This window comes from Oryctolagus cuniculus, chromosome 9 (genome assembly GCF_051225735.1).
Source record: "Oryctolagus cuniculus isolate XC-2025 breed Fujian yellow rabbit chromosome 9, ASM5122573v1, whole genome shotgun sequence".
NCBI classification, from domain to species: Eukaryota; Metazoa; Chordata; class Mammalia; order Lagomorpha; family Leporidae; genus Oryctolagus; species Oryctolagus cuniculus.
In genome coordinates, this window is record NC_142875.1 from 97,116,063 (window position 1) to 97,142,949 (window position 26,887).

A 26,887-nucleotide genomic window follows, 5' to 3' on the forward strand; every position below is an offset into this window, starting at 1 on the left:
AGAACTTAGAGGTACAAAGCATGATTCTGATTCTATACCTGAGCTCTGAGATTGTTGCGAGGACTCCTTGGATGCGAGAATCACCTTGAACTGTGTGACCACATGGACAGGTGGTTAGCCAGACCATCAGACATTCTGCTAAAGCACAGGTGCCTACAGCTTTTAGGTCTCAGGACTGTGCCAAGAATTGCTGTCTAGAGTATTGTGGGTGAGCACTTCTAAGGCAGTGTCTTGGCTTGGTGGAATCCAGTACCACAGGCTCCAGAGGGCAGGGTGAGATTTGCCGTCTTTGCTGAAGAACCAGAGCCAGGTCCTGCCATAGCAGTGTCTCAGTTATTTGTCTGTGGAGTGATGGCTGTTTTCCCCATGCACCTGGCAGTATGAATTAGTTGCAGAATGTGCCTCTGAGAAATTCAACAAATTGGTCTGTTCTCTGGCGTTCCTGGGTATGACCCAATTAAATTTTGGAGGATGTCTGTAGAAATGATTTTATTTTTGAGATGGGAGGTGTTAAGACACTTTGGGTAATAATTAGCTGAAAACTGCTGCCGTGTTGATTGTTGTAGAGGTCATTCACCTTTCCATGCTCTGTGATAGGCTAGATAGATAATAGATAATCCAGAAAGAGTTCTAGTGGCTGTAATTTAGGTGTAAAAGGAAGTAGGGAGAAGAAATAAAATCATTCATGGAAGGAGTTTCTTTTTTTAAAGGATTATTTTTCTTGAAAGGCAGAGTTAGAGACCGAGGGAGAGGGAGAGAGAGGAAGAAAGAGATTGATCTTCCATCTGCTGGCTTACTCCCCAAATGGCTGCTCCCGAAACTGGGAGCTTCATCCGGGTCTCCTGTGTGGGTGCAGGGTCCCAAGCACGTGGGCCATCTTCCGCTGCTTTCCCAGGTGCCTTAGCAGAGAGCTGGATCAGAATTGGAGCAACTAGGATGCCATTGTTGCAGGTGGCTTTACCTATTGCACCACAGTGCTGGGGCTGAGGGCGATTCTTTTTTTCCTTCCTTCCTTCCCTCCCTCCCTCCCTCCCTCCCTCCCTCCCTCCCTCCCTCCTTCCTTCCTTCCTTCCTTCCTTCCTTCCTTTACAGGCAAAGTGGACAGTAAGAGAGAAAGACATGGAGAAAAGTCTTCCTTTACCGTTGGTTCACTCTCCAATGGCCAATGCGGCCAGCGTGCTCCGGGCTGCTCCGAAGTCAGGAGCCAGGTGCTTTTCCTCCTGGTCTCCCATGGGGTGCAGGGCCCAAGCACTTGGGCCATCCTCCACTGCACTCCCGGGCCACAGCAGAGAGCTGGACTGGAAGAGGGGCAGCTGGGACAGGATCCGACGCCCCGACCAGGACTAGAACCCAGTGTGCTGGCGCCACAGGCGGAGGATTAGCCTATTGAGCCGCGGTGCCGGCTGAGGGCAATTCTTTAAACACCATCTCTGCAACTGACAGAACCAAATTTAGTAAGGATGTGGAAGATTTGAATAACAGTTAATAAAACTTGCCTGACTCAACAAAATATATACAGAATACACATTTTTAATGGTACATGCACATGGACATTCATCCTGGCTGTCTGCTTTTGGGGACAAAAACAAGATTCTGTATAGGGTATTAAAATCAAAAGAATAGGCTGGCGCTGTGGTGCAGTGGGTTAGTGCCTGGCCTGAAGCGCCAACATCCCATATGGGTGCCAGTTCGAGTCCTGGCTGCTCCACTTCTGATCCAGTTCTCTGCTATGGCCTGGGATAGCAGTAAAAGATGGCCCAAGTCCTTGGGTCCCTGTACCCATGTGGGAGACCTGGAAGAAGCTCCTGGCTCCTGGCTTCAGGTCGGCACAGCTCTGGCTGTTGCAGCAAATTGGGAGTGAATCATTGGATGGAAGATCTCTCTCTCTGTCTGTCTCTCTCTCTCTCTCTCTTCCTGCCTCTCTGCCTCTCCTCTCTCTGCTTAACCCTGACTTTCAAACAAATAAATAAATCTTTAAAAAAAAATCAAACAGAATGGCATTCTAAATAATTAATAGCAGATGCTGGCTAGAAAATCTTTTCTAAATAACCTGTGGTCAAAGAAGATGTTACAGTGGAAATTAGAAACTTTTAGTGGATGTTTCATTAGAGTTAATATGAAAATACTATATATGTAAATTTGTGGGATGCAGCTAAAGTCATACTCAGGAAAGTGTCCAGCCTTAAATGCAGATGTTTGGAAAGAATAAAACCTGAAAAACATTTAGTGATCTGAGCATCCACTTCAGAAAGTTAGAAATGAATAACAAACTAAACCCATGAGGAAACAGATGGGCATTAACAATGTGGATACCTAAGATAGAAGACAATACATAATAGAGAACATGTCCAGGGGTAGTTCTTTTGGAAAGATTGATGACATCAATTTATTTGATGAGATTAATCCATTTAAAAAGACCAAAGACGCAAATAAGCAACATCAGGAATGAAAAAGGAGCATCCCCCAAAGCCTATAGAATGGATTTTTTTTGATGATTTTTTAAACTTTTATTTAACAAATATAAATTTCCAAAGTACAACTTTTGGATTACAGTAGCTTTACCCCCCCATAACTTCCCTCCCACCCGCAACCCTCCCATCTCCCTCCCCCTCTCCCAATCCATTAACATCGATTCATTTTCAATTATCTTTATATACAGAAGATCAATTTAGTATATATTAAGTAAAGATTTCAACAGTTTGCACTCACACAGAAACACAAAGTGTAAAGTACTGTTTGAATACTAGTTATAGCATTAATTTACATAGTACAGCACATTAAGGACAGAGATCCTACATGAGGAGTAAGTGCACAGTGACTCCTGTTGTTGACTTAACAATTGAAACTCTTGTTTATGGCATCAGTAATCACCCTAGGCTCTTGTCATGGGTTGCCAAGGCTATGGAGGCCTTTTGAATTCGCCAACTCCAATCTTATTTAGACAAGGTCATAGTCAAAGTGGAAGTTCTTTCCTCCCTTCAGAGAAAGGTACCTCCTTTGATGGCCCATTCTTTCCACTGGGATCTCACTCGCAGAGATCTGTCATTTAGTTTTTTTTTTTTTGCCAGAGTGTCTTGGCTTTCCATGCCTGAGATACTCTGATGGGCTTTTTAGTCAGATTCGAATACCTTAAGGACTGATTCTGAGGCCAGAGTGCTGTTTAGGACATCTGCCATAAAATGGATGGTTTTGAAAAAAAGGCAATATGAACATCTATGCTAATAAAGTTTGAATTTGTTAAACGGACAAATGTTTCCTTGTAGCATGGGTTTGCTGCTTGTTTAAATTATACCTGGATCATTTGTTTCAGTGTTTGCTCCCCACGCTGGTTGATGTGATTTTTCTTTTTAACATAACTATACAACACAATGCAAGATAAGGTACTTCTGGAAAGTCAAAACTATACAAAAAGTGTAACTTCAGAGTGATGTCATTCCCTCCTGTATCCTTTTAACCCTGCTTACCCACCCCTTTGTGAAGATAAGAAAATACATGGATGTTTTCTTTATTCCCCTTCAAAAAAGAAGGTAACATACTCTATATTCTGTTGTGCTTTGCTTTATTCACTTAAAATATACCCTAGAAATGGCTGTATTATATCCTGGAGTTTTTTCTCCTTAATCAGTTAATTATTTTTACGACTGCATAGTGCTGTCTATATAATGTTTGGGCATTTAGGTTCCCAGTATTCTGCAATTACAAATACTGTTGCCATGAATAACTTTATGCTCATGTATTTTTTGTACTGCAGGAAATTTGATTTGAGGATGAAGTCTTTAAAATTGGATTTCTGTGTTGAAGAATAAATGTGTATATAAATTTTTTTAAAGAATTATTTATTTATTTGAAAGTCAGAGTTACAGAGAGAGAGAGAGAGAGAGAGAGAAAGAGAGGTCTTCCATCTGCTGGTTCACTCCCCAGGTGGCTGCAATGGCTGGAGCTGTGCCAATCCAAAGCCAGGAGCCTGGAGCAGCTTCTGGGTGCAGGGGCCCAAGGACTTGGGCCATCTACTGCTTTCCCAGGCCATTAGCAGGGAGCTGGATAAGAAGTGGAACAACCAGGTCTCAAACCGGCGCCCATAAGGGATTCCGGCACTGCAAGCTGCGGCTTTACCTGCCAGGCCACAGCGCTGGCCCCGCATATATAATTTTGTTACTGTCAGATTCCCTCCCATAGAGCTTGTATCCTTTTGCATTGCTGTGGACAGTGTGTGAGTACCTGTTTCTTTATAGTCTTATTGATCAAAGTACATTGTCCAGCTTTTGAATTTTTGCTAATTTAATAAGTAAAAAATCTTGATCAAATTTAATTGCATTTCTTTTACTATGGCTAAGTTTGAACATTTCTTCATATATTTAAGGGAAATTCTTTTTGCTTTTTGACATTTGTCCTTTTCTAAAGAATTTTTATTCTCGGTCGGCGCCGCAGCTCAATAGGCTAATCCTCCGCCTGTTGCGCCGGGCACTATGGGTTCTAGTCCCGGTCGGGGTGCTGGATTCTGTCCTGGTTTCTCCTCTTCCAGTCCAGCTCTCTGCTGTGGCCCAGGAAGGCAGTGGAGGATGGCCCAAGTGGTTTAGGCCCTGCACCCTATGGGAGATCAGGAGAAGCACCTGGCTCCTGGCTTCGGATCAGCGCGGTGCACCGGCCGCAGCAGCCATTGGGGGTGAACCAACAGACAAAGGAAGACCTTTCTCTCTGTCTCTTTCTCTCACTGTCCACCCTGCCTGTCCAAAATAAATAAAGAAAGAAAGAATTTTTTTTTTCTCTTTTTCCTTCCATTTTTGAAAAGTTCGTTTTGTCTTAGGAATGGTAGCCCTGTATATGTGGTATGTTATAGAATTTTCTCCTAGTTGGTTGCCTTCTGACTTTGCTGGTGTTGTTTTTATTCATGCAATAGATTTTATCTTCGGGCAGTCAGATATGGCAAGCTTTCTTTTTGCTGGGTGTGAATTTGAGTCAAACTCAGAAAACTTTTCACTAAACCCATGTTACAGAGGGCTTCACCAATTCACGTGTTACATTTAGATTTGTATTTATTCTGTTATGTGGTGTGAGGAACAGATGCAACCTTTTCTTCTTCCAAATGGCAGTTCAGTTTTCTCAGCACCATTTAAAAAGTTTGCGCTCTATTGTTACATATTGGATTTCTGTATGTAGTTGGGTCTGTTTTGGGGCTTGCTTTTTCATTCTACTGGTCTGTCTAACCATGTTGTGTTGCCACAATTATTTGTTTGTTTGTTTATTATTTGAAAGAGTTACACAGAGAGAGAAGGAGAGGCAGAGAGGGGGTGGGGGAGGTCTTCTATCTGCTGCTTCACTCCCAAATTGGCCTCAATGGCTGGAGCTGCGCCGATCTGGAGCCAGGAGCTTCTGCCCGGTCTCCCATGTGGGTGCAGGGGCCCAAGGACTTGGGCCATCTTCTGCTTTCCCAGGCCACAGCAGACACCTGGATTGGAAGTGGAGCTGCTGGGACTCGAACCAGCGTCCATATGGGATGCCGGCACTGCAGGTGGTTGGCTTTACCCACTGTGCTACAGCCTGGTCCCCATATTGCCACAGTTTTAACGAGACTCTTCTAATATTTGGAGGGACCAGTTCTTCTTGATGCCTCCTCTTTTTCTGCATTTACCATGCTGTTGCCTGTGTTTGTTTTAAATTTTTATTGGAATTGTATTATAATTTAAATCAATATAGGGTTAACTGACAACATGATAAAGTTGTGATGTTCTAACTATGAACAGTGAATGTTCAAGGCTGCTACTATTGTGTGCCTTTTAGGCATGTATATATTTGTAGATTTTTTCATACAGCTTTTGAACATTTCTTAAGGTTATTTCTAAGTATTTTTTTTTAATTGCTACGGGGTTTTCTGTTCCGTTATACATTCTGACAGGTTTTTCTTTGTATAGGTGAAGGGTTTTGGTTTTTTAATTTTATATTCTGCCTTACTGAATTTTTTGTTTAAATTTTAGCACTGCTTCTTGGGCATTCCAGGTTTACTTTTTTTCTTTTATTCTTTTTTTTTTTTTGATTTTATTTATTTATTTGAGAGGTAGAGTTACAGACAGTGAGAGAGAGAGAAAGAAAGGTCTTGTGTCCGCTGGTTCTCTCCCCAAATGGCCGCAATGGCCAGAGCCCTGCCAATCTGAAGCCAGGAGCCAGGAGCTTCTTCTGGGTCTCCCATGTGGGTGTAGGGGCCCAAGGACTTGGGCCATTGTCTACTGCTTTCCCAGGCCATAGCAGAGAGCTGGATTGGAAGAGGAGCAGCCGGGAATAGAACTGGTGCCCATATGGGATGCTGGCGCTTCAGGCCAGGGCGTTTACCTGTTGTGCCACAGTGCTGGCCCCCTGATGTTTACTTTCATGTAATCAGTTTACAGAGAGTTTTCTTTCTTCCGTCCCATTACAGTATCTTTGTTTTCTTTTGTGTGATTGCAGTGGTGAATATGTTCAGAACAGTCTCGTAGAGAAAGTAATGGACATTTATTTTTTTCAGTTCCCAACTGACATGTTGGCACTTATACTCACTTGTGTGTGTGTGTTCTTAGTTCTTTCTTGTTCTCCCTCTTTGTGTAAAATGTTAAGGAAGTGCTCACCCGTCCTTTGGTTTACTCCCCAAATGCCTGCATGGCTGAGGCTGTGCTGGGCCAGAGCCATCTGGTTCTTACACATGACTTGATCCAGTGACTTGAGCCGTCACTGCTGCTTTGCAGGATCTGTATTAGGAGGAAGCCAGAGTTAGGAGTTGGAGCAGACAACTAAACCCAATTTCAATTCCAGTGTGGGATGTGGACAGCTTAACTACTAGGTTAAATGCCTGCCCACAAGAGATTTTTTTTTCCTTTAATTAGGAATGAATGCTGTCAAGGACTTTTTCAGCTTCTGTGTGAGTAATTATATGACTTTCCTCTTTGGACAATTAGTGTGGTGAATTGTATTACTAGATTTCCTAACACCGATCTATTCTTGAATTCTTGGTATCAATTCTTAACGTGGTGTTACAGTCTGCTAACTAATATTTCAGTTGTTCAACCATGTTGTCACAAATGAGTTTCCTTTTTTGTTTGTTTTGTTTTTTGATTAGGGCTGATAGTATTCCATTATGTTGATTTACACATTTTCTTTATCCATTCATCCCTTGATGGTCACCTAGGTTGCTTCCTCATCGTAGTTGTTGTGAATAGTGCTGCAGTGAATGCGAGTGCAGACACCTTTTTGGAATACTGGGCTCCTTTCCTTTGGAATTGTACCCAGAAGTGGGATTGCTGGTTCATCTTCTGTTTTTAGTTTCCTGAGACTCCTCCCTACTGCCTTCCATGATGACTGTTAATTCGCAGTACCACCAACTGTGCACCTTGGGGTCCCAATCCGCTGCATCCTTGACAACACTTGTTATCTTTCATTTTTCTGGTAATAGGTGTCAGGTGATTCCTCCTTGTGGTTTTAACTTGTGTTTTCCTTATCAGTGATGGTGAGCATATTTTCTTGCATTTATTGGCGTTTGTATGTTTTCTTTTGCCCAATATTTAATTAGGCTTTTATTTTCTTGCTATTGAATCTTTTGAGTTTCTTATGTATTTTGGATTTTAACCCATATCAGACTTGTGATTTACAAATGTTTTCTCCCAGCCTTTGGGTTGTCTCTTGTTATTTCTTTTGCCATGCAGAGGCTTTTCAGTTTATGAAATTCCACTTGTTTTTGCTTTTGTTGCCCTGGTTATTAGTAAATGTATTCTATGGACTCTGGTATACAGGTTTCCATTATACTTATTTCTCACAAGGTCTCTTATGATTTGCTGTATATCTCCTTTCACTCAAGAGTTTAAATTTTTAGATAGAAAACATTTTAAGTGCCTGGTTTTCCTTTTCCTGGTTTAATTATTTCTTTTTGGTAAATACATTGGTGTATATATGTATATATATATGTATGCATGTATATATGTATGTGTGTGTGTGTATATATATAGAGAGAGACAGCGCTGTGGTGCAGTGGGTGAAGCCGCTGCCTTCAGTGCTGGCATCCCATACAATCTGGAAGTGTAGAACTTGGTGGAAATGAATTAATCCATGAAACCAGCCCCCCAGTATATTCAGGAGAACTTCAGGATGCCCTCATTATCCACTCTCCCAGGGAACCACTAAGTTCATCTCTAGGACTCATAGTAAGTCTTGCATACTTTTGAACTTCATGTACTGCTTTGTGTTGGTCTTCCATTCAACACTTTTTTATTAAGTTTTATTAAGTGCTCGCTGATTATTCATTCTTTATCCTGAATCTTTTCCATTATGTGAGTGTACCATAGTTCAGTTACCCTTCTCTTTTTATGGTTAATGAGTGTGTTGCTTTCAGTATTTTGTATTTCTGGGTTATTACTATTACTATTTATATTGTGACCAACAGGTTTTGTTTGTGGCTTTATATTTTATGAATGTTTATGAATACATTAATGATTTTTTGTGTCATCATAACATTTGCTATGAATGTTCAGTGTGTTCTTGAAGAAAATTATATTTATTCTCTGCTGCCAAAATGTAGGTGTATATATAAAATGAATAATATGCATTTTAAAACTGCCTTATTGATTAAATCACTTACATCTTTAATTTTTCCTCTTGTACTGAATGATGTGTGAACCTTCTTGTGTGTTTGTAATTTCCTCTTGGATCTGCTATTGTTTCTGTTATAGATATTAATAATTTACTCCTCATTGTGAAATACAGCTTTTAGAGTTTAATGGTGGACATTGTCAATCTGGATACTTTTTGTTTTGAATTTTATTGTCTTGTATGATTATAATCCGATTATTTGCTTTCACCTGACAATTTCTTGTCCATCCTTTATTTTTACCCTTTTTGGATCACTGTATTTTAAGTATGTCTCTTTTATACAGCATAGGTTAGACTTTGCACTCTCTAACTACATTTAAAAAGATTTTTTACTTTTAATAGGCAAGCTCATTTACATTTACATTTACATTACATACAATTTTTTAAAGATTTATTTATTTATTTGAAAGAGTTACAGAGAGGAAGAGACAGAGGCAGAGAGAGAGGGATCTTCCATCCGCTGGTTCATTCCGCAAATGGCCACGGCTGAGCCAAGCCGAAGCCAGGAGCTTCATCCAGGTCTCCCAAATGGATGCAATGGCCCAAGTACTTGTGCCATCTTCTATGCTTTCCCAGGCCATAAGCAGAGAGCTGGGTAGGAAGTGGAGCAGTGCCTGTAAGGGGTGCTAGCATTGCTGGCGGCAGCTTAACCCACTGCGCCATAGCGCTGGCTCCTGAAATCTTGAAGGACTAAGTGTTTGTTTTGGTGATTACCTTCGAATCAGTACCTTAATCCCTTGCTCGCTTTTCACCTGTTCTTTCACTGTTACGTATATCAGTTTTAAATGGCATCCTTTGGTTCTCACCTGTTGTCAATGGTCTCATTTCTCTGTCCCTTTGCTCCCATAATTTTAGTTGCGTTTTTCTACTTTGTCAGAACATATAGAGTTTAAATACCAATTTTTAAAAAGATGTATTTATTTTATTTGAAAGACAGAGTTAAAGAGACACAGAGGCAGAAAGAGAGGTCTTCTATCCGCTGGTTCACTCCCCCAGGTAGCTGCAATGGCCAGAGCTTGTGCTGATCCCATATGGGTGCCGGTTCTAGTCCCAGCTGCTCCTCTTCCAATCCAGCTCTCTGCTATGGCCTGGGAAAGCAATAGAAGATGGCCCAACTGCTTGGGCCCCTGCACCCACGTGGGAGACCTGAAGAAGTTCCTGGCTTCAGATTGGCACAGTTGTGGCCGTTGTGGCCATCTGGGAAGTGAACCAGCAGATGGAAGACCTCTTTGTCTCCCTTTCACTGTCTGTAACTCTACCTTTCAAATAAATAATAAAATCTTAAAAAAAAAAAGGTAGTCATTCAGATTGTTTTCTGTGTCTGTAGTCTATATGATGCACCAGGTTGAAAAAAGTGAATAGAATCCTCGGCAACTGGGATCTGCGTTGTGGCATAGCAGGTAGTCACCAGCAGTGATGCCAGCCTCCCATTTGGACACTGGTTTGTGTCCTGGCTGCTCTACTTCTGATGCAGCTCCTTGCTGATGTGCCTGAGAAAAGTAGTGGAAATGGCCCAAGTGTTTGGGCCCTTACCATCCATGTGGGACACCCAGATGAAGCTCCTGGCTCCTGGCTTCAGCCTGGCCCAGCCCTGGCTGTTGGGGCCATTTGGGGAGTGAATCAGCAGATGGAAGATCTCTATCCTTCTCTCTCTGTAACTCTGCCTTTGAAAATGAATAATAATAATTAAAAAAACCCTCAGGAAAGGTATATATGTAATAAATATTTTGCAAGTTGTTGCTTAATTTTTTAAAAAAAGATTTATTTTATTTGAAAGGCAGAGGCAAGGCAGAGAGAGGGAGGGAGGGAGGGAGGAAGGGAGGGAGGGAGGGAGGAAGGGAGGGAGGGAGGGAGGGAGGGAGGTCTTCCATTCACTGGCTTACTCCCCAGATGGCCGCAATAGCCAGTGCTATGCTGATTTGAAGCCAGGAGCCAGGAGCTTCTTCCAGGTCTCCCACATGGGTGCAGTGGTCCAGATGCTTGAACCATCTTTTGCTGCTTTTCCAGGCCATAGCACAGAGCTGGATTGGAAGTGGAGCAGCCAGGACTCGAACAGGCACCCATGTGGCATGCCGGCACTGTAGGCTGTGGCTTTATCCTCTTTACCACAGTGCTGGCCCCAAGTTGTTGCTTATTCAGAAAAAAAATTTTTTTTGATAGCCTTGCTAGTTGAAGGACCACTTGGCTGGCTATAAAAATTTTTTTCCCCTTAAGTCTCTTTAAAATGATTATCTACTCTGGTTGCGTCATATGTTGTTTTGGTGAGTCTGTTGCTAGGCTGACTGATTTTGTCTTTGCAAGTTATTTAATTTTTTAACCTGGGGTCCCTGAGGATATTTTCTGTATCCTTAAAGTCTGATAGTTTACTATGATGCATTTTGGAGTTATTTATTCTTGGTCAGCTTTCCCCAGTTGCCTCTTTAAAAAAAAAATTTATTTATTTGAAAGAGTTACACAGAGAGATGAGGAGAGAGAGAGAGAAAGAGGTCTTTCAGTTGTAGCCAATTATGGAGTGAACCAGCGGATGGAAGACCTCTCCTTTTCTATAACTGTCTCTCAATTAAATGAAAAAAAAAATTTAAAAAAAGAAATTGTGATCTGGAGTGTTGCATGGGTTTTGAAATTTCCGATATCTAGGTTATTCCCATGTGCAGACAAGTTTGTGAATTTTACTGGTAAGTAGTTTGGAGTGGTGATATATCATGTACTCACATAACTTCTATACTTGCTATCTAAAAAAAAAAACCCAAAAAAGTAAGATAGTTGTTCCCAGATTTGTACAGAGAATCATCTGGGATCTTAATTTTACTTTTGATTTTTTTTGTTGCTTTTATGTAGAAATACTCTTAGTTCTTGAAATAATTTTGTAGTAATTATAGACTTATAAAGTGGGAAAACAGTACTGGGAGGTCCTGTGTGCTCTTCATCCCATTTCCCCCCGTGGTCACATCTTAACTATATACAATATCAAAATTCGTCTTAGTACAATCCATGTAGCATACTAAGATTTCATTGGCTTTTAGGCCGGCGCCACGGCTCACTAGGCTAATCCTCTGCCTTGTGGCACCGGCACACCGGGTTCTAGTCCCGGTCGGGGTGCCGGATTCTGTCCCGGTTGCCCCTCTTCCAGGCAAGCTCTCTGCTGTGGCCCGGGAGTGCAGTGGAGGATGGCCCAAGTGCTTGGGCCCTGCACCCCATAGGAGACCAGGAGAAGTACCTGGCTCCTGCCATCGGATCAGCGCAGTGCGCCGGCCGCAGCGTGCCGGCCGCGGCAGCCATTGGAGGGTGAACCAACAGCAAAAAGGAAGACCTTTCTCTCTGTGTCTCTCTCTCACTGTCCACTCTGCCTGTCAAAAAATAAAAAAAAAAAATTAAAAAAATTAAAAAAAAAAAAGATTTCATTGGCTTTTATGTGCACTCATTTGTGTGTTCTGTGCAGTTTTTTCCTTTGGTTTTATTTTTAAGGAATTTATTAATACATTAGATTCTCAGGATCACAGTAAGTGCATGATAATTAGTACAGTGAGGGAGAGAGAGTGTGTGAGAGTGAGAGGGAGGGAAGTATTCTTAGAATTTTATCTATGAACTATATTGAATCTATTCTCCATATTAATATTACATTAGCATAAGAATTGTGTTGTAATTATAAATGTGCTGTGATCCTGAAAATCCAATGTATTAATAAATTCCTTAAACACACACTGGAGTATTATTCAATTATAAAAAAGAATGGAATTCTATCATTTGCATCAAAAGGGATGCAACCGGAGGACATCATGTTGTGTAAAATAAGCTGGACACAACATGTTCTCCCTTATATGTGGGAGCTAAAATTACAAAGGGGTCCAAAAAAAAAAAAAAAAAAAAAAAAAGAAATGCCTGTGTATATCAGTATTGCTGTAAACATAGTTTTGTCTGACTTTTATGGCTTTGTCAAACCAGTGGTTAAGAATGATAATACTTCCATAGGTTGAATGATCTGAGATTGTTGTCAGGTTTATTGTATGTGAGTGAAATGTACATCTTTTCATTTGGTTACTTTTTATAGCCCTTGCCTTGATTCCTGCTGAACTAGGGTCTTTTTACTTTTTACCTGTTTAGCTATTTATTTGGTGGTGCATTAAGCTCTTGACTGTAATGTAAATTAAAAATATGTTATTTCTGTGCAATTAATCATGGGTGTGGAAATTTTCTCATGCTTCCTCTTTGTAGTCACTTTTGTTTTTTGTATATAGGTCTGTAGCGTGTGGCTTTGTTGAACTTGTCTTTTAATTCTAGTAGTTTCGTGGATTCCTTAAGGTTTTCTAAATACAGGATTATTACATGTGTAGGTCATGAAGTTGGCCCACAAGGCTATTTTACCTCCTTCCCAATCTGGATTCATTTTCCTTCTCCACCTCTCCCTTCTTTCCCTTTCTCTCCCTGTTTCCCCACCCACTGGTTCAGCAGGCTGCTGTCATCTTTGGGCCTCCTGTAGGTACCCCAACCTCTCTGGCCTATGAATAATATACTTATTTTTTAAAAAAGATTTTTTAAAATTTATTTGAAAGGCAGAGTTACAGAAAGATCTTCCATTTACTGGTTCACTCCCCAAATGGCCACAATGGCCGGAGCTGAGCCAGGAGTTTCTTCCAGGTCTCCCACGTGGGTGCAGGGGCCCAAGGACTTGGGCCATCTTCTACTGCTTTTCCAGGCCATTAGCCAAGAGCTGGGTTGGAAGTGGAGCAGCCGGGACTCGAACCAGTGCCCATATGGGATGCTGCATTGCAGGCGATGACAACAATCCACTTTTTCTTTCATGCATTTGGGATTCACCTTCTTATTCACTTCAGATTCTGCATGTCACCCCACACACATACTTTTGGTGCTTCTCTCATTAGTTAACATCTGTAACAAATCATAACATTAATGAATGGGTGTTGTATTGTGTGAGATGTTTTTTCTGCATTTATTGGGATGGCATATGGTTTTTTATGTTACTGATATTACTTGTATTAGTTTTTAGAGGTTAAACCAACCTTGTATTGCTGGGATAAATTCCACTTGTTTGAGATACATAATCCTTTTTATGTATTGCTAGATATCATTTGTTGTTTGCTGAGGATTTTTGCATCTGCATTCACGAAGTATCTGTCATTTCCTTGCGATTATAAACAAATATTTAATTATGTTAATTAGTATTTTTTACTTACCATTAATTTTGGGTAGTTGACAAATCACCTTAAATATTTTGGTGTTCTGTGGATAGTCTTTTTTTTTTAATATTCTTTTTTTTTTTAACTTTTATTTAATGAATATAAATTTCCAAAGTACGGCTTATAGATTACAATGGCTTCCCCCCCATACCGTCCCTCCCACCCACAACCCTCTCCTTTCCCACTCCCTCTCCCCTTCCATTCACATCAAGATTCATTTTCGATTATCTTAATATACAGAAGATCAGCTTAGTATACATTAAGTAAGGATTTCAACAGTTTGCTCTCACACAGAAACATGAAGTGAAAAATAATAGATGATTTTTTTAAATGATGATGAAATCAGATCAGACCTATTGTCATGTTCAATCCCAGTGAGAGTCAAGTTGGGAATTGATAATTTCTTTTCTTTTCTTTTTTTTTTTTTTTTTACAGAAGATCAGTTTAGTATGCATTAAGTAAAGATTTCAACAGTTTGCACCCCCATAGAAACACAAAGTGAAATATATTGTTTGAGTACTCGTTATAGCATTAAATCTCAATGTACAGCTCATTAAGGACAGAGATCCTACATGAGGAGTAAGTGCACAGTGACTCCTGTTGTTGACTTTACCAATTGACACTCCTGTCTATGGCATCAGTAATCTCCCTATGCTCCAGTCATGAGTTTCCAAGGCTATGGAAGCCCTCTGAGTTCTCTGACTCTTATCTTGTTTAGACAAGGTCATAGTCAAAGTGGAGGTTCTCTCCTCCCTTCAGAGAAAGGTACCTCCTTCTTTGAAGACCTGTTCTTTCCACTGGGATCTCACTCACAGAGATCTTTTTGCCAGAGTGTCTTGGCTTTCCATGCCTGAAATACTCTCATGGGCTTTTCAGCCAGATCCGAATGCCTTTAGGGCTGATTCTGAGGCCAGAGTGCTGTTTAGGACATCCGCCATTCTATGAGTCTGCTGAGTATCTCGCTTCTCTGTGGGTAGTCTTGATCTTGACAAATGTTAAATTGATGTCCCAAGAGTAGGAAATAAGATTGAAGGTAGTGCATCACTTTCCTGAGGTGATATTTATTTGCTTGGGTTGTTTTACAGACAAAAAAATCTCACATGAATTGTCACTATTTTTATTTACTATAGTAAATGTTATTATTACTATTGTCACTTAGTTTATTATTATTTGTCTCAGAAAAATAAAAACATGCCTCTCTGTTTTCACCCTGAGTACTCCATTGGTCTGAATGTAGACTCTTGTGATCATCTCTGGGGGGATGACTTTTCTGGTGGTCAGTGTGAGCATGGCTTGTGTAGGTCATCAGAAATGCAACGTCATCAGCTCTGCAAGGGAAACCTCCCTCTTCCTATAATGAAACTGAATTAAGCTGAGAAATACTCATCGGTGAGTTCTAGGTTGACTGAGTTTCTGAAAACTTGGATGTTGGAAGTTGAGGTACCTGTCTTCCAAAAGTGGTTAAGCAAATCATAGCATACATTTCTGGCTTTCCAGTATATACAGTTTCATTTTTAAGAAGATCTTGAACTTTTAAAAAAGTACTAGAATAGACGCTTATTCATGTGCGTGCATCGAAAACTTGGCTCTCATGGTTTTCTTTGCTCAGAAATACTGAAGCATATAGCATAATGTAGCTTAAAAATGCATATAGTTTTCTGTTTCCCTTAAGATGTTCATTTTTGTTTTTTTGTTTTTTGTTTTTTTTTTTTTAAAGTCTCAGTGACTGGCACCTGACTCCATGGTGTTTGTCCCAAACTGGCCATGCCCTAGATTCATACTCTCTAGTGCATCCAATTCACATTCAAAGATTGTCTCCAACGTGTTGGATCTCATATATGCTATTTTCTTGTTACTTGGTAAGTTTTGAGGGGACAGTGCCTAATTCAGCCTCAAAGTATTTCTGGTAATTTTGGAATTTCTTTTTTTAGAGATGACTTTACAAGTATTGGTTGTTGATCAAATGAGGAAACTAGATCCGAGTGGATGAAATGTGATGACTTTTTTAAAAAAAATGAATAGAATTTGATTAATCTGAGTATACTCATTAGAGTACTAAAATAAATTCTAAGATTTAGCAATTTTTATTTAAGTTTCCAGTATTTCTGAAGTGGTAATATGAAGTTAACCCTGTTCAACCACAGTTTTTTTTTATTTTTCTTTTTTAGTAATTAAATGAATAGAAATCTGGAGAGGTTTCACTTGACCAAAGCATTTTGACCTGTTTCCTTTTCCTCTTCCTCAGGGAAAACAGTGGGGAAATGTTCATTCTTGTTCCAACCAGAGCCACTCCCCTTTTAGCTCTTGACATTATGATTAGGATTTTATTTTTTTAACTTTTATTTAATGAATATAAATTTCCAAAGTACAACTTTTGGATTACAATGGCTTCCCCCCCATAACGTCCCTCCCACCCGCAACCCTCCCCTTTCCCACTCCCTCTCCCCTTCCATTCACATCAAGATTCATTTTCGATTCTCTTTATATACAGAAGATCAGTTTAGCATATATTAAGATTTCAACAGTTTGCTCCCACACAGAAACATAAAATGAAAAATACTGTTTGAGTACTAGTTATAGCATTAAATCTCAATGTACAGCACACTAAGGACAGAGATCCTACATGAGGAGTAAGTGCACAGTGACTCCTGTTGTTGACTTAACAAATTGACACTCTTGTTTATGGCATCAGTAATCACCCTAGGCTCTTGTCATGAGCTGCCAAGGCTATGGAAGTCCCCTGAGTTCACCGACTCTGATCATATTTAGACAAGGCCATGGTCGAAGTGGAAGGATTTTATTTTTTAAGAGTTCTGTTAAAAAAAGTTACAAAGCCACTTGCTTTCAGGGGAATGGGTCCCAAGGAGGGGTGTTATCAGTGGAAGACCATCAGAATTTTTTGGCTTTCTAAAAAAGTGGCACCTACTAGCGATTCTTTGCTTGGCTGTCATTTGCTGTAAGCTGGGCTTGGGAATGTTGTATGGGGAGGCAGTTCAGTGAAATCTTCAGCCTTTGCTTTGAGGGAGGGTGTTAGCAGGTGTGGACTTTACTGTGTGAGTTGAAATGACTTTCAGGTCTTAGAGTCAGGAATAAAGGCACTGCTTCGAGTAGTTGATGCATTTGTGGTTTTTAGACACCTAATTCTGTAATCCATCAGTTTCCTTTCCTGAAGTTCTTGAACAAAATTTGTGGTTCACTTTAAGCCAATGCATAAGATTTAAAGTGTGTTTGTTTTGTTTTGTTTTTGCATGAGTCTCATTTGGAGCTCATTTACTGCTCCTGTGCTTTTTCTTTCCAATAACCATGATCTTGCTCTCTGACACAGTGGGGTGTACATGACTGCAGTCATACGTGGATGATTCCTGATTAGACCAATACCCCTGACTGGGTTCATCATGCTCTGAGAGGGATGACAGATCGCCTGTAAGACCTCATGAGCCAGAGTAGCAGCCTAGTCAGGGGTAGGGGCTTTGGAGCTGGGCAGATTTGGGTTCAAATCTTGGCTCTGTCATTTGTTAGCTGTGCTATTTGAGGAATTTTTTTTTTTTTAATTTCTATGAACCTTTATTTTCTTATCTAAAAGAGTACCTACTCCACAGAGATTTTGCAAGGAGTATACTTAAGAAAGAGAATTTAAATAATAAAGGACTGAGTACTGTATCAAGAATAGAAAATCGCGCAGTTACTGGCTGAGTGAAAAACAACACCAGTAGCCAGAAAATTTCTAAGAAACCTTCAAATCTGCCTGTGTATTTTGAGACCGCATCTTTGGAGAGAGGGGCAAAAACAAGCTAGATGTCTTTTTTCAGCTACTAACATAGAAATGCTGAGAGCATTATTAGTAAGAAACATGATAACAGGTGCTTCTATAAATGCTTAAAATGGGAGCAGAAAAGAAATGAATGCTAAGGAGCTGGCATTGTGGTGCAATAGGTTAGTTGCCACATGTGATGCCAGCATCCCATATCATTGCACCAGTTCAAGACCTGGCTGCTCCGCTTTGCATCCAGCTCCATGCTAATGTGCCTGGGAAGGTAGCAGAAGATGGCCCAAGTAGTTTGGCTCCTGCCACCCACGTAGGAGACCCAGATGGAGTTCCTGGCTTCTGGCTTTTCCTTACTCTCCCTCTCTGGTGCTCTCCTTTTCAAATAAATAAATAAACAAATAAATAAATAATTTAAAAAAGAAATTAATGCCAGGGTAGTAATTTGAAGCCTGGAGTCTTTCTTAGTGGAGAGATAGTAATGGCCATAGTAAAGCACGTTGGACACTTTGTCATGAGGTGGCTAACATGTCAGCTTCCATAGGAGAGCATGTTTATATTGTGATTTATAGTGTTAAATGCATTTAATTATGTGATCTGATGTGATGCTTGTAACAGCCCTGTAAGTAGTTTGTTGGTTAGATGATCCTGGTTTATGTGGGGAGAAGTTCCAAAGGGAGTAAGCAAGGATCAGGAAAAAAGAAATAGTTTTCCTTCCAGGGTGAGAAACAGAGTCTCGGTTTCATGGTCACACAGGGCAAAGTGTGCTAAAGCTGTTCAGGGATTCCTGATGTTGTTCTAGGGCTCTTTCTCCTATGGTGCATAGTATTACTTTGTTTTTGGTCAAAATGGGAGCACTTAGGGATGCAGAGTAGGTCACAGAGTTGGCAGGCTTCCAGGATAGCTCTAACCCCCGGGCCCTTAAGCCCAAATAGTTCTTTTCTGTTGGTGGTGCTTTCATTACAGATTATATATTTCTTTGAAAGTTATTTTTCAAGCTATGAAGTTTATTATAGTACTTGTTTCTGTTATTTCTTTGAACAATTTTTTTTTTTTCCAGAAAAGTGCTGAGATTTTGTGGACTTTCAGTAACTTGCCATTGTCTGTGTCAACTCTAAAGTGCTCTCTGTCCTGTTCTTCAGGTCTTGACCATCCTTTTTTTTTTTTTTTTTTTTTTTTAAATTTGACAGGTAGAGTTAGAGAGACAGAGAGAAAGGTCTTCCTTCTGTTGGTTCACTCCCCAAATGGCTGCCACGGCCAGCGCTGCACCAATCCGAAGCTACTATCTTTTGAAATCACTGTAGCTTTGTTGTAGTTTGCTTTTGGGATTGGGATCAAGAGGCTGCCTAAACCACTTCCAACCCCCTGAATTGCCACAGGAGATGGTAACAGGGGCCAGAGAGTGTTATCCCAGAAGGGTTTATGGTGCCAAAGCTGAAAGGCTAATGGGAGGCGTGATTCTCTCACCAAGGTTCTGAAAAGTCTTCAGCGAAGGACGCCTGGGACGCCTGGGCTGAGTGCATTGACTATGTGACCTCCTGGAAGACACTGTACTTTTGCCTAATATATACTCATCCCTCCCCTTCCCCCCAACTCTTAAGCAGTATCCTCCTGTTCTGTAATAAGACAATAAGACACACACTTGGTTTTGCAGGATTTTGGAGACCAAACAAGCTTTGGAACAGAGACACCATCTTCCAGACACTTCTCTTTTTAACTTATTTTAATTTACTTGAAGGGATGCCAGAGAGAGAGAGAGAAAGGTAGAGATAGATAGGTATTCCATCCACTGGTTGAATCTCTAAATGCCTGCAATATCTAAGGTTCTCAGGCTGAAGCCAGGAGCCTGGAACTCCATGTGGGTGGCAGAGGCCCAAGCACTTGAGCCATCACCTGGAGTAGTTGGTCTCAGACCAGGCACTCTGATATGGGATGTGTGCTTCCCAAGTGGGGACTTAACCTGTTGCCCCACAGTGTGTGCTCCCAGATGCCTCTTTTTGCTTTTGTTGTGGATTAGTCACTTAGTTGCAAGGGAGCAGCAGATTGATGGAGTGATGGAACCTTTCCCAGTTTCTTCTTCCTGGTAGCTGGTGATTGATGCTGAAACAGCTCAGGGCTTGAAAGATCTTTGTGAAACTGGGAAGTGAGACAGTGTTTTACTGAGTCTTGGGCAGGATTTGCTAAGAGTGCTTCTTCAGAGTGCTTATTTATCTCTAGGTAAGAGTGTGACTTTCCAGTCATGTGCCGTGAACATGGTTTTTATGGATCACTCGTCATAGGATTTTAAATGGCCTCTGTTAACCTATCTTTGATATATTTACTGCAGTATATTGAAAGTTCTGAGTATTAACCAGTGAGCTTATTATAGGAATTTATTAAGGATGGCTTAGTCAAGTTGACTTGTAGTTTCAGTTATTTCTTGGTAATTCAAGTAAGATGTTGATTTATCTTGAGTTCATTTTTGTCTGTGAATTAAAGAACTTATCCAATATTTAAAAAAAATATTAGTATATTTAAGTGGATGAGAGAGAGAAGTTAGCTCCTTTCCACTGGCTCATTCTCCAAGTGTCTGCAATGGCTGACACTGGGCTGGACTGAAACCTGAGGGCCAGCAGCTCAATCCAGGTTCTCCTGTGTGTGGCAGGAACCCAGTTATTTGAGTCATTACCACTGCTCAAGGTCTGCATTAGCAGGAAGCTGGAGTCAGGAGCTGGAACTGGGCATCCAGCTTAGGTAGTCTGAATCAGTGTTTAACTGCTAGGCTAATCATTCCCTGTTTCTCAGCTTCATGTTCAGTTGTCTAGGGAACATTCATGGGTGGAAAAGAAACATGTGAGAAAATTATTCAGAACTTTGAGCTGCGCATAATTGCATGTTGAAGGTCGGTACAGGACAGGGTTTAGAATGTCTTGCAGTCAGTGTTGCCCTGTAGGCTGTTGATCTTACAGAAAGTCACATTTGTTTCAAAGTCTCCTTTGTAAATTAACAGTTGAGAACTGCTCTTCAGCCTCTGATAGCTCTGACAACTCCTGCCGCATAAATAGCTCAGAGTGGAGGATTCCTCAGATCCCATCCTGTGGGAGGGGAGAGAAGTGAGGTGGCCGATTCCCTCCTCCCAGGAGCACCTCCGCCATAGCACGCATCGTGTAGTTCTCCCAAGTAGTTGCCTGGGGAGCAAGAGAAAGAACAACTTTTTTTTTTTTTTTTTTTGACAGGCAGAGTGGACAGTGAGAGAGACAGAAAGGTCTTTCTTTTTCTGTTGGTTCACCCCCAATGGCTGCTGCGACTGGCGCACTGCGCTGATCTGAAGCCAGGAGCCAGGTACTTCTCTTGGTCTTCATGCGGGTGCAGGGCCCAAGCACTTGGGCCATCCTCCACTGCCTTCCTGGGCCACAGCAGAGAGCTGGACTGGAAGAGGAGCAACCTGGACAGAATCTTGCGCCCCAACTGGGACTACAACTTGTAGTGCCGGCGCCGCAGGCGGAGGATTACCCTATTGAGCCACGGCGCCAGCCGAGAAAGAACGACTTTTAAAAAATGACTGGAATCCATGAAACCCAAGTAATAATTCCATTAAACGATACTTGATGTGAAAAGAGATGAACAGATTGATAAGGTCTTGGGGAAATACCAGATATGGATAAAAGAAAAAAAATCCACAGGAAGAAAGTGATGAAAATCAAGATGATATTGATGTGAACATAAGTAACAAATACACCCCTTACCTTGTGGGTGAGGGTCTTCCCCTAACCCCATCAGCTGTCCCAGTAGTGCTTCTGGGTGTGGAGTTGAATCACTGAGGGATGCCCTGCCCCTGTTGTAAGAAAATCACTGGTGTGGTGGAATGAGAACCCCACGGGGGATCAGTACAGTTGGGAAAAATAAGGGGAATAGTCAAGGTTCTACTCCTTAGCCAGGATGGGCCGGTAAATATATTTTCAGACAGCAAATACTCAGTAAGGGTAGCAAAGACGATCCCTTTTGCAGTCTTTAACCTGACCAATAAGCCAATTGACCAGATGTTCACAACACTTAAAGAGCTAACTGAGAACAGAAAACACCCATGGTATATCTCACATGTAAGATCACATACTGGGTTACCTGGCTTTATTTTCCAAGGCAACAAAAAGGTTGATCGTCTTATCTCCTGCAACACGGCTTCCATTGGACACCTAGAACAAGCCCATATTCTACACGAAAAATTTCACATGTCAGCAAGCAACATAAAATTGCTTTTCCCAGAGCTAACAATGAGCCAATGCAAACACCTAGTGCACTCTTGCAAGAATTGTGCACTCCTCTCCCCATTAGGCCCACTGCAACAAGCAGGAGTGAACCCGCGAGGCCTTGCTCCTAATAAGCTCTGGCAAGTGAACGTCACCCACATTAACTCCTTTGGTAAACTTAAGTTTGTCCATGTGGTGGTAGATACTTATTCAGAGGCTGTATTTGCAACAGCCCAATCCGGAGAAAAGGCTACTCGTGATAAAGGCGGTTAAGCCAGCCATGCTGGTCCTTGGTGTTCCCTGGACCATAAAGACTGATAACGGGCCAGCATATACATCACAGAAATGTAATTCCTTCCTGAAATCCTGGAACATACAGTCTGCCACAGGTATCCCATACAACCCACAGGGACAGGCAATCATTGAAAGAACTCATAGGACAATTAAAGATCTCTTACAAAGACAGAAAAAAAAAAATCATATGTCCCCAGACCCACAGCTTGCAATGACAGAGGTCCTTTTCACTATCAGTTTTCTTACTTTTGATTCCCAAGATCAGCCCAGCTTATAAACACTGGGGATCCTTTCCATCCCAGGCCCCAGCCCCTATGATTAGGTGCAAAGACCCCCTGAGAGGAGAATGGAAGGGACCACACCCTTTGCTAACCAAGGGTCAAGGATATTCATGTGTCTTTCCAGAGAATGCAGGACAGCCCATTTGGGTACCAGCCAGAAACATCAAGCCTGCAACTGACAGTCAACCAGAACCAGCTGAACAAGACTGAGAGTCCGCCTTGTTAGCAGACGTACCTGCCCTATCATCCTACCCTGAGAAACTGCTGATAGCCACATCTGTTACTGTTTTATACCCCTCTAGCTCCGGTCAGCCACTCAAACGGCCCACAGCCTGTGTGCAGTCATGCCATTCCTGATTACTATTTTTCTTCATTCCTACCCCCATCTGAGCAAGCACTCCTGTGGTCTACTGTTTTGAGCGCTGGTTAGTCAACGACGGGTAAGATCCCCTGGGGGACAACCTAAGACAGGCACAGCTGCGTACGGAGACCACATGGAAACGGGGTCAACAATGATATGGCCAAGAATCATGCCTCCCGTTGCTCAAAAATAAACAAAAGGAGAAATGTGGTGGAATGAGAAGGCCATGCCAAGATGGCCGCTGGCAAGTGAGTGTCAGTTACTCAGGAATGGCTTTGAAACCCACCTGGCAACAGAGCCTGGCTGGCAACAGGCTGTGATTGGATGGCTTCGGATATTGCCTGGCAACAGGCTGTGATTGGTTAGGGCATAAACCGCCCCTTGACTGGATTGGCTGCCTTAGCTATTTAAGCTGCTGTACCAACTGAAATAAACGAGTCTGCGGGCCGCTTGCCTCTGGCCTGCTTTCACCTGACTCCCGGGTCTGTGTGGTGACTCCGTGCCTCTTGCCCCCATCACACTCCTCTCTCAGAGCAAATCCACCTCAACACACTGGGTTAGCTGTGTGTTGCTTGTATTAATCAGTTAGATAAATGTAACTTTACTGAGTCATATGGAGAGATTTGTGGATTGAAACATAATTAGGTGTTGCTGCTCTTGGTGGGTACACGTCCCTTCCTCGTGGGTTTGACAGTAGGTAGACGGTGTAGAATGACTCATCATCTTCTTGGGCATACTGCCTCCTCACAGCCAGTTCTCCCTAGTCTCTGCTCACATTATGTGGCAGTCAGTGAGCCTGGAAGAACCTGTTGACCTGTCACTGCCTTACTAAGGATGCACTCTGCTAAAGTTAAACCGTGGCTCCCACAGGTGTGATGAAAGGCCTCACCTCCTTGGGTGGCTGACAGCTTCCAGCGTGAGCGGGGGTGATGATGCCGATGGTGCTGGAGGAAACTCACTTCATGGCCTGGCCGAGAAAGGAGGGTTCGAGGGTGTTGTCTGTTAGAGCACGTGGCTTTTACTGCTGCTGCTTTCCAGGTGACTGGGGACTACACGTGGTATACAGAAGGCTGTGCTTGGATGTTACAGGACCGGGGTTTGTGTCCTGGATGGAATTATGAGGCCCCAAAGGGACCTCGTGTAATAATCTTGATTTTGTTTATTCAGTTTTCTTTAATGACTAGCATTTGATTTCTTTCAAGTAGTTTAATGTTTGGCTTCCATTCTTTTTCAGTTACTCTTCCAAAGACCTTCTTCACCTCAGGATTGTTTTTAAAAGAACTTAAGGGGCGGGCGCCCTGGCTCACTTGGCTAATCCTCTGTCTGCGGCACCATGTGTGTGCCAGGTTCTAGTCCCAGGTGCTCTTCTTCCAGTCCAGCTCTCTGCTGTGGCCCGGGAGGGCAGCGGAGGATGGCCCAGGTGATTGGGCATCTGCACCCACGTGGGAGACCAGGAGGAAGCACCTGGCTCCTGGCTTCGGATTGGCACAGTGCCGGCCGTAGTGGCCATTTGGGGAGGTGAAGGAGCAGAAGGAAGACCTTTCTCTGTCTCTCTCCCTGTCTAACTCTACCTGTCAAGTTAAAAAAAAAAACAAAACAAACAAACAAACAAAAAAAACCAAAAAACTTCAGTGTTTCTTCTTCCTCTTTGCTTCATTTGGACCTTCTTTTTGTGTGAAGACTGAAGTGAAACCTCAGTTTGATTTCCTTTCTTCTGAGGAGTATCCAGTTGTTACAGTAGCATTTAATGAGTAAGCCCTACTTGAGTGATTTACAACACTACATCCACCTTATATCAGCTTCCCGTCCATGCATTCCTTTCTGCATTTTCTAATTGTTCTGTTACAGGTTTCTTTACTCAGACTATGCTAATTCAGTTATTGTAGCTTTCTAATGTTTTAATGTCTGATGGGGCATGCTCCCTGCTCTTTATTCTGTCAGAATTGTTCCTCAAGAACTTTTAACACCAGTTGTGAAGCTCCTAGTAAAATTAGGACCAGGCCTATTTAAGAAAAACCTTCCTTCCTTGTTGAATTCTTATAGTGTATCAGTGTTATAAGTCTGGAGACTAGGTTTTAGACCTTGTTGATGTTAATGTTATTGTTTCACATATTTACTGGTGCTTTTTAAAGAATTACTGCATGCTTGCAAATTTTTTGTTGTCATTTTCTGTCCCTAGATACAGCTATCATAAAATCCTCAGAAATTTCTAGCATTGTAGTGGAGATCTTCATACTTAAAAAATTGAGACAATCTGGATTAGGAGTGCCCTGAGATCCTTTTTTGTTCTAAAATTCAGTTTCAAATAAAGAAAAGGTTAGTATATCATCAGTCCAATCAAGGATTGAATTTAAGTGTTTAGAGCCATGAAAGGGCCATTCTACCAAGAGAAACTACAGAAATGATTCTTGGCAGGATCATTTGTCTGTTTCTTTCTTTTCCTCTGTAACCAGTTGGTGTTTTGAAAGGAAACATATTGTCTAGATTTTCAGAGTTCTCCAAAAACAGGATGAGGGAGTACATGGTTTCTGAGGCATGTGCCATGATTGCATCTTCAGCAGAATTAAGTGCTTTGAAAGCTGGCATTCTTTGTGTTGTCACAGTTGGCTATTGTGATTGAAATAATGTGTGTGTCTTCTTCCCTTCTGAGAGTTCATTGTTAGGCTGGACGAGAGCTGCTGGGCAGAATGATCCCTTTCTGGGAGAAGGCACTCAGGGCTGTGATAATTTTCAAAAGTCAACTTTACATTTTGAAGGGTGATTCAGATCTATAGTTTGTATAATTCTGTAACAGATTGAAAAATAATGGGACAAATGCTGAGAGAAAATTGGTGGTGAATGGCAGTCACTATTATGGTAAAATGGCTTTTTTAAAGTAGAGACCACAAGTTATTTGGCTTCTTTTGGAAAGTTATTTCAAGGATTCATTGATTTTAAATTGCTACAGAACTTTGGAAAGAAAAAAAAAGTCTTAAGTTACTAGCAACCCTGTCATGCCATCGATAATATGTTCTGAAATAGAAGGTGAGATTCAGGATGTCTTGTGTCTAGTTACATTGGATAATCTAAGAATTATAAGTAATGTTCTTAAGCAGACTGATATGAATTTGTCGCTACTGAAATTGGGAAGATGAGAGAAGAAAGTAAATGAAAAGAAAAATATAAGCAAGAGGTGATCCTAGAGCACAAATCTGAAAAATTTCAGAGTGACCCAACTAGAACCACACAATCCCAAGTCCACATTCCCAGGAGGGCAGCTCTGCCTGTTTGTGCAGTGTCTTCTGTTGTGGTCAGCTGTGGCCAGGAGGGGTGAGAGGGAGCGCTCCTCATGTTTTTGCAGAAGTGGTTTCCATTCTCAATGTCATCACAGGCTGTATTCATGCTTTGTAAACTTAAAATGCCCGACAGTCTATTCTTCACCAGTAATGAACATGTACGAGCACCTGTGTCCCCCTGTGTCTAACTCTGCCTGTCAAATAAAAAATAAACAAATAAAAAAATCTCCTAAATTACAATGGCATTTTGCTCTGTGGCTGTAATTTGCATTTCTGTATCTTGTATGATGAAGTTGAGCAGTTCTCTTGTCTACTTCTCTATCTGTAGGTGGATTGCTGTCATCCCCTTTCTGGTTTTACTCTACAGAAGTTGCAGCCTCTGGGGAGTCTCCTGTTTTGTGAGAGTCCTAGTTTGGAAAACATTTCAGCTTGTTCTGTCAAGCGTGAGGTTTGGTTCATCTCAGGATTGGCTGATGTGGGCTGAAGGGGACAAGTTCCGGGAGGGCATTTAAAGGAAGTGGTCCTTGAACCAGGACGTCATAGTGGGGTCTGCCATGATTGGTAGATATGAAACCGCTACTGCTAGCTGAGTCCAGCAGAGATGGACAGCTGTGTGGATAAGGAAATGACTTGACTGGTGAAGTGTTACTCAGGCTGAAGGGTTTTGTCTTGGCATGGCCTTGTCATTAGAGGAATTCCTATGAGAAGTCTTGCTGTTTTGGCATTTGTTGAATGTTAAGAATAAAACAGGAATTAATTAATTAATAAAAAAGAATAAAATGAGTACCATACATTTAGAAAAATTTTTACCTTTATCTGGTATTTAAATTGTCCTTTAGTTATTTCCCGAAAGCACAACAGAGTTTAGTAGATTCATGCGCTTAT

At 41.6% G+C, this 26,887-nt stretch overlaps 1 protein-coding gene across 21 annotated transcripts in view; it reads left to right on the forward strand.

Annotated features, from left to right (window-relative positions):
* WASF3 (WASP family member 3) overlaps positions 1–26,887 on the forward strand; it is a 136,628-nt gene that overhangs the window by 12,927 nt on the left and 96,814 nt on the right. For 3 of the 21 annotated variants that reach the window (XM_089304404.1, XM_070049188.2, XM_089304416.1), the window contains exon 2: positions 20,781–20,886. The exons of 17 other annotated variants lie outside the window; for them this stretch is intronic. The gene's annotated coding sequence lies outside the window, so the exon portion shown is untranslated. The remainder of the gene's footprint in view (positions 1–20,780; positions 20,887–26,887) is intronic. One more of the 21 variants, XM_070049191.2, reaches the window with a different exon arrangement.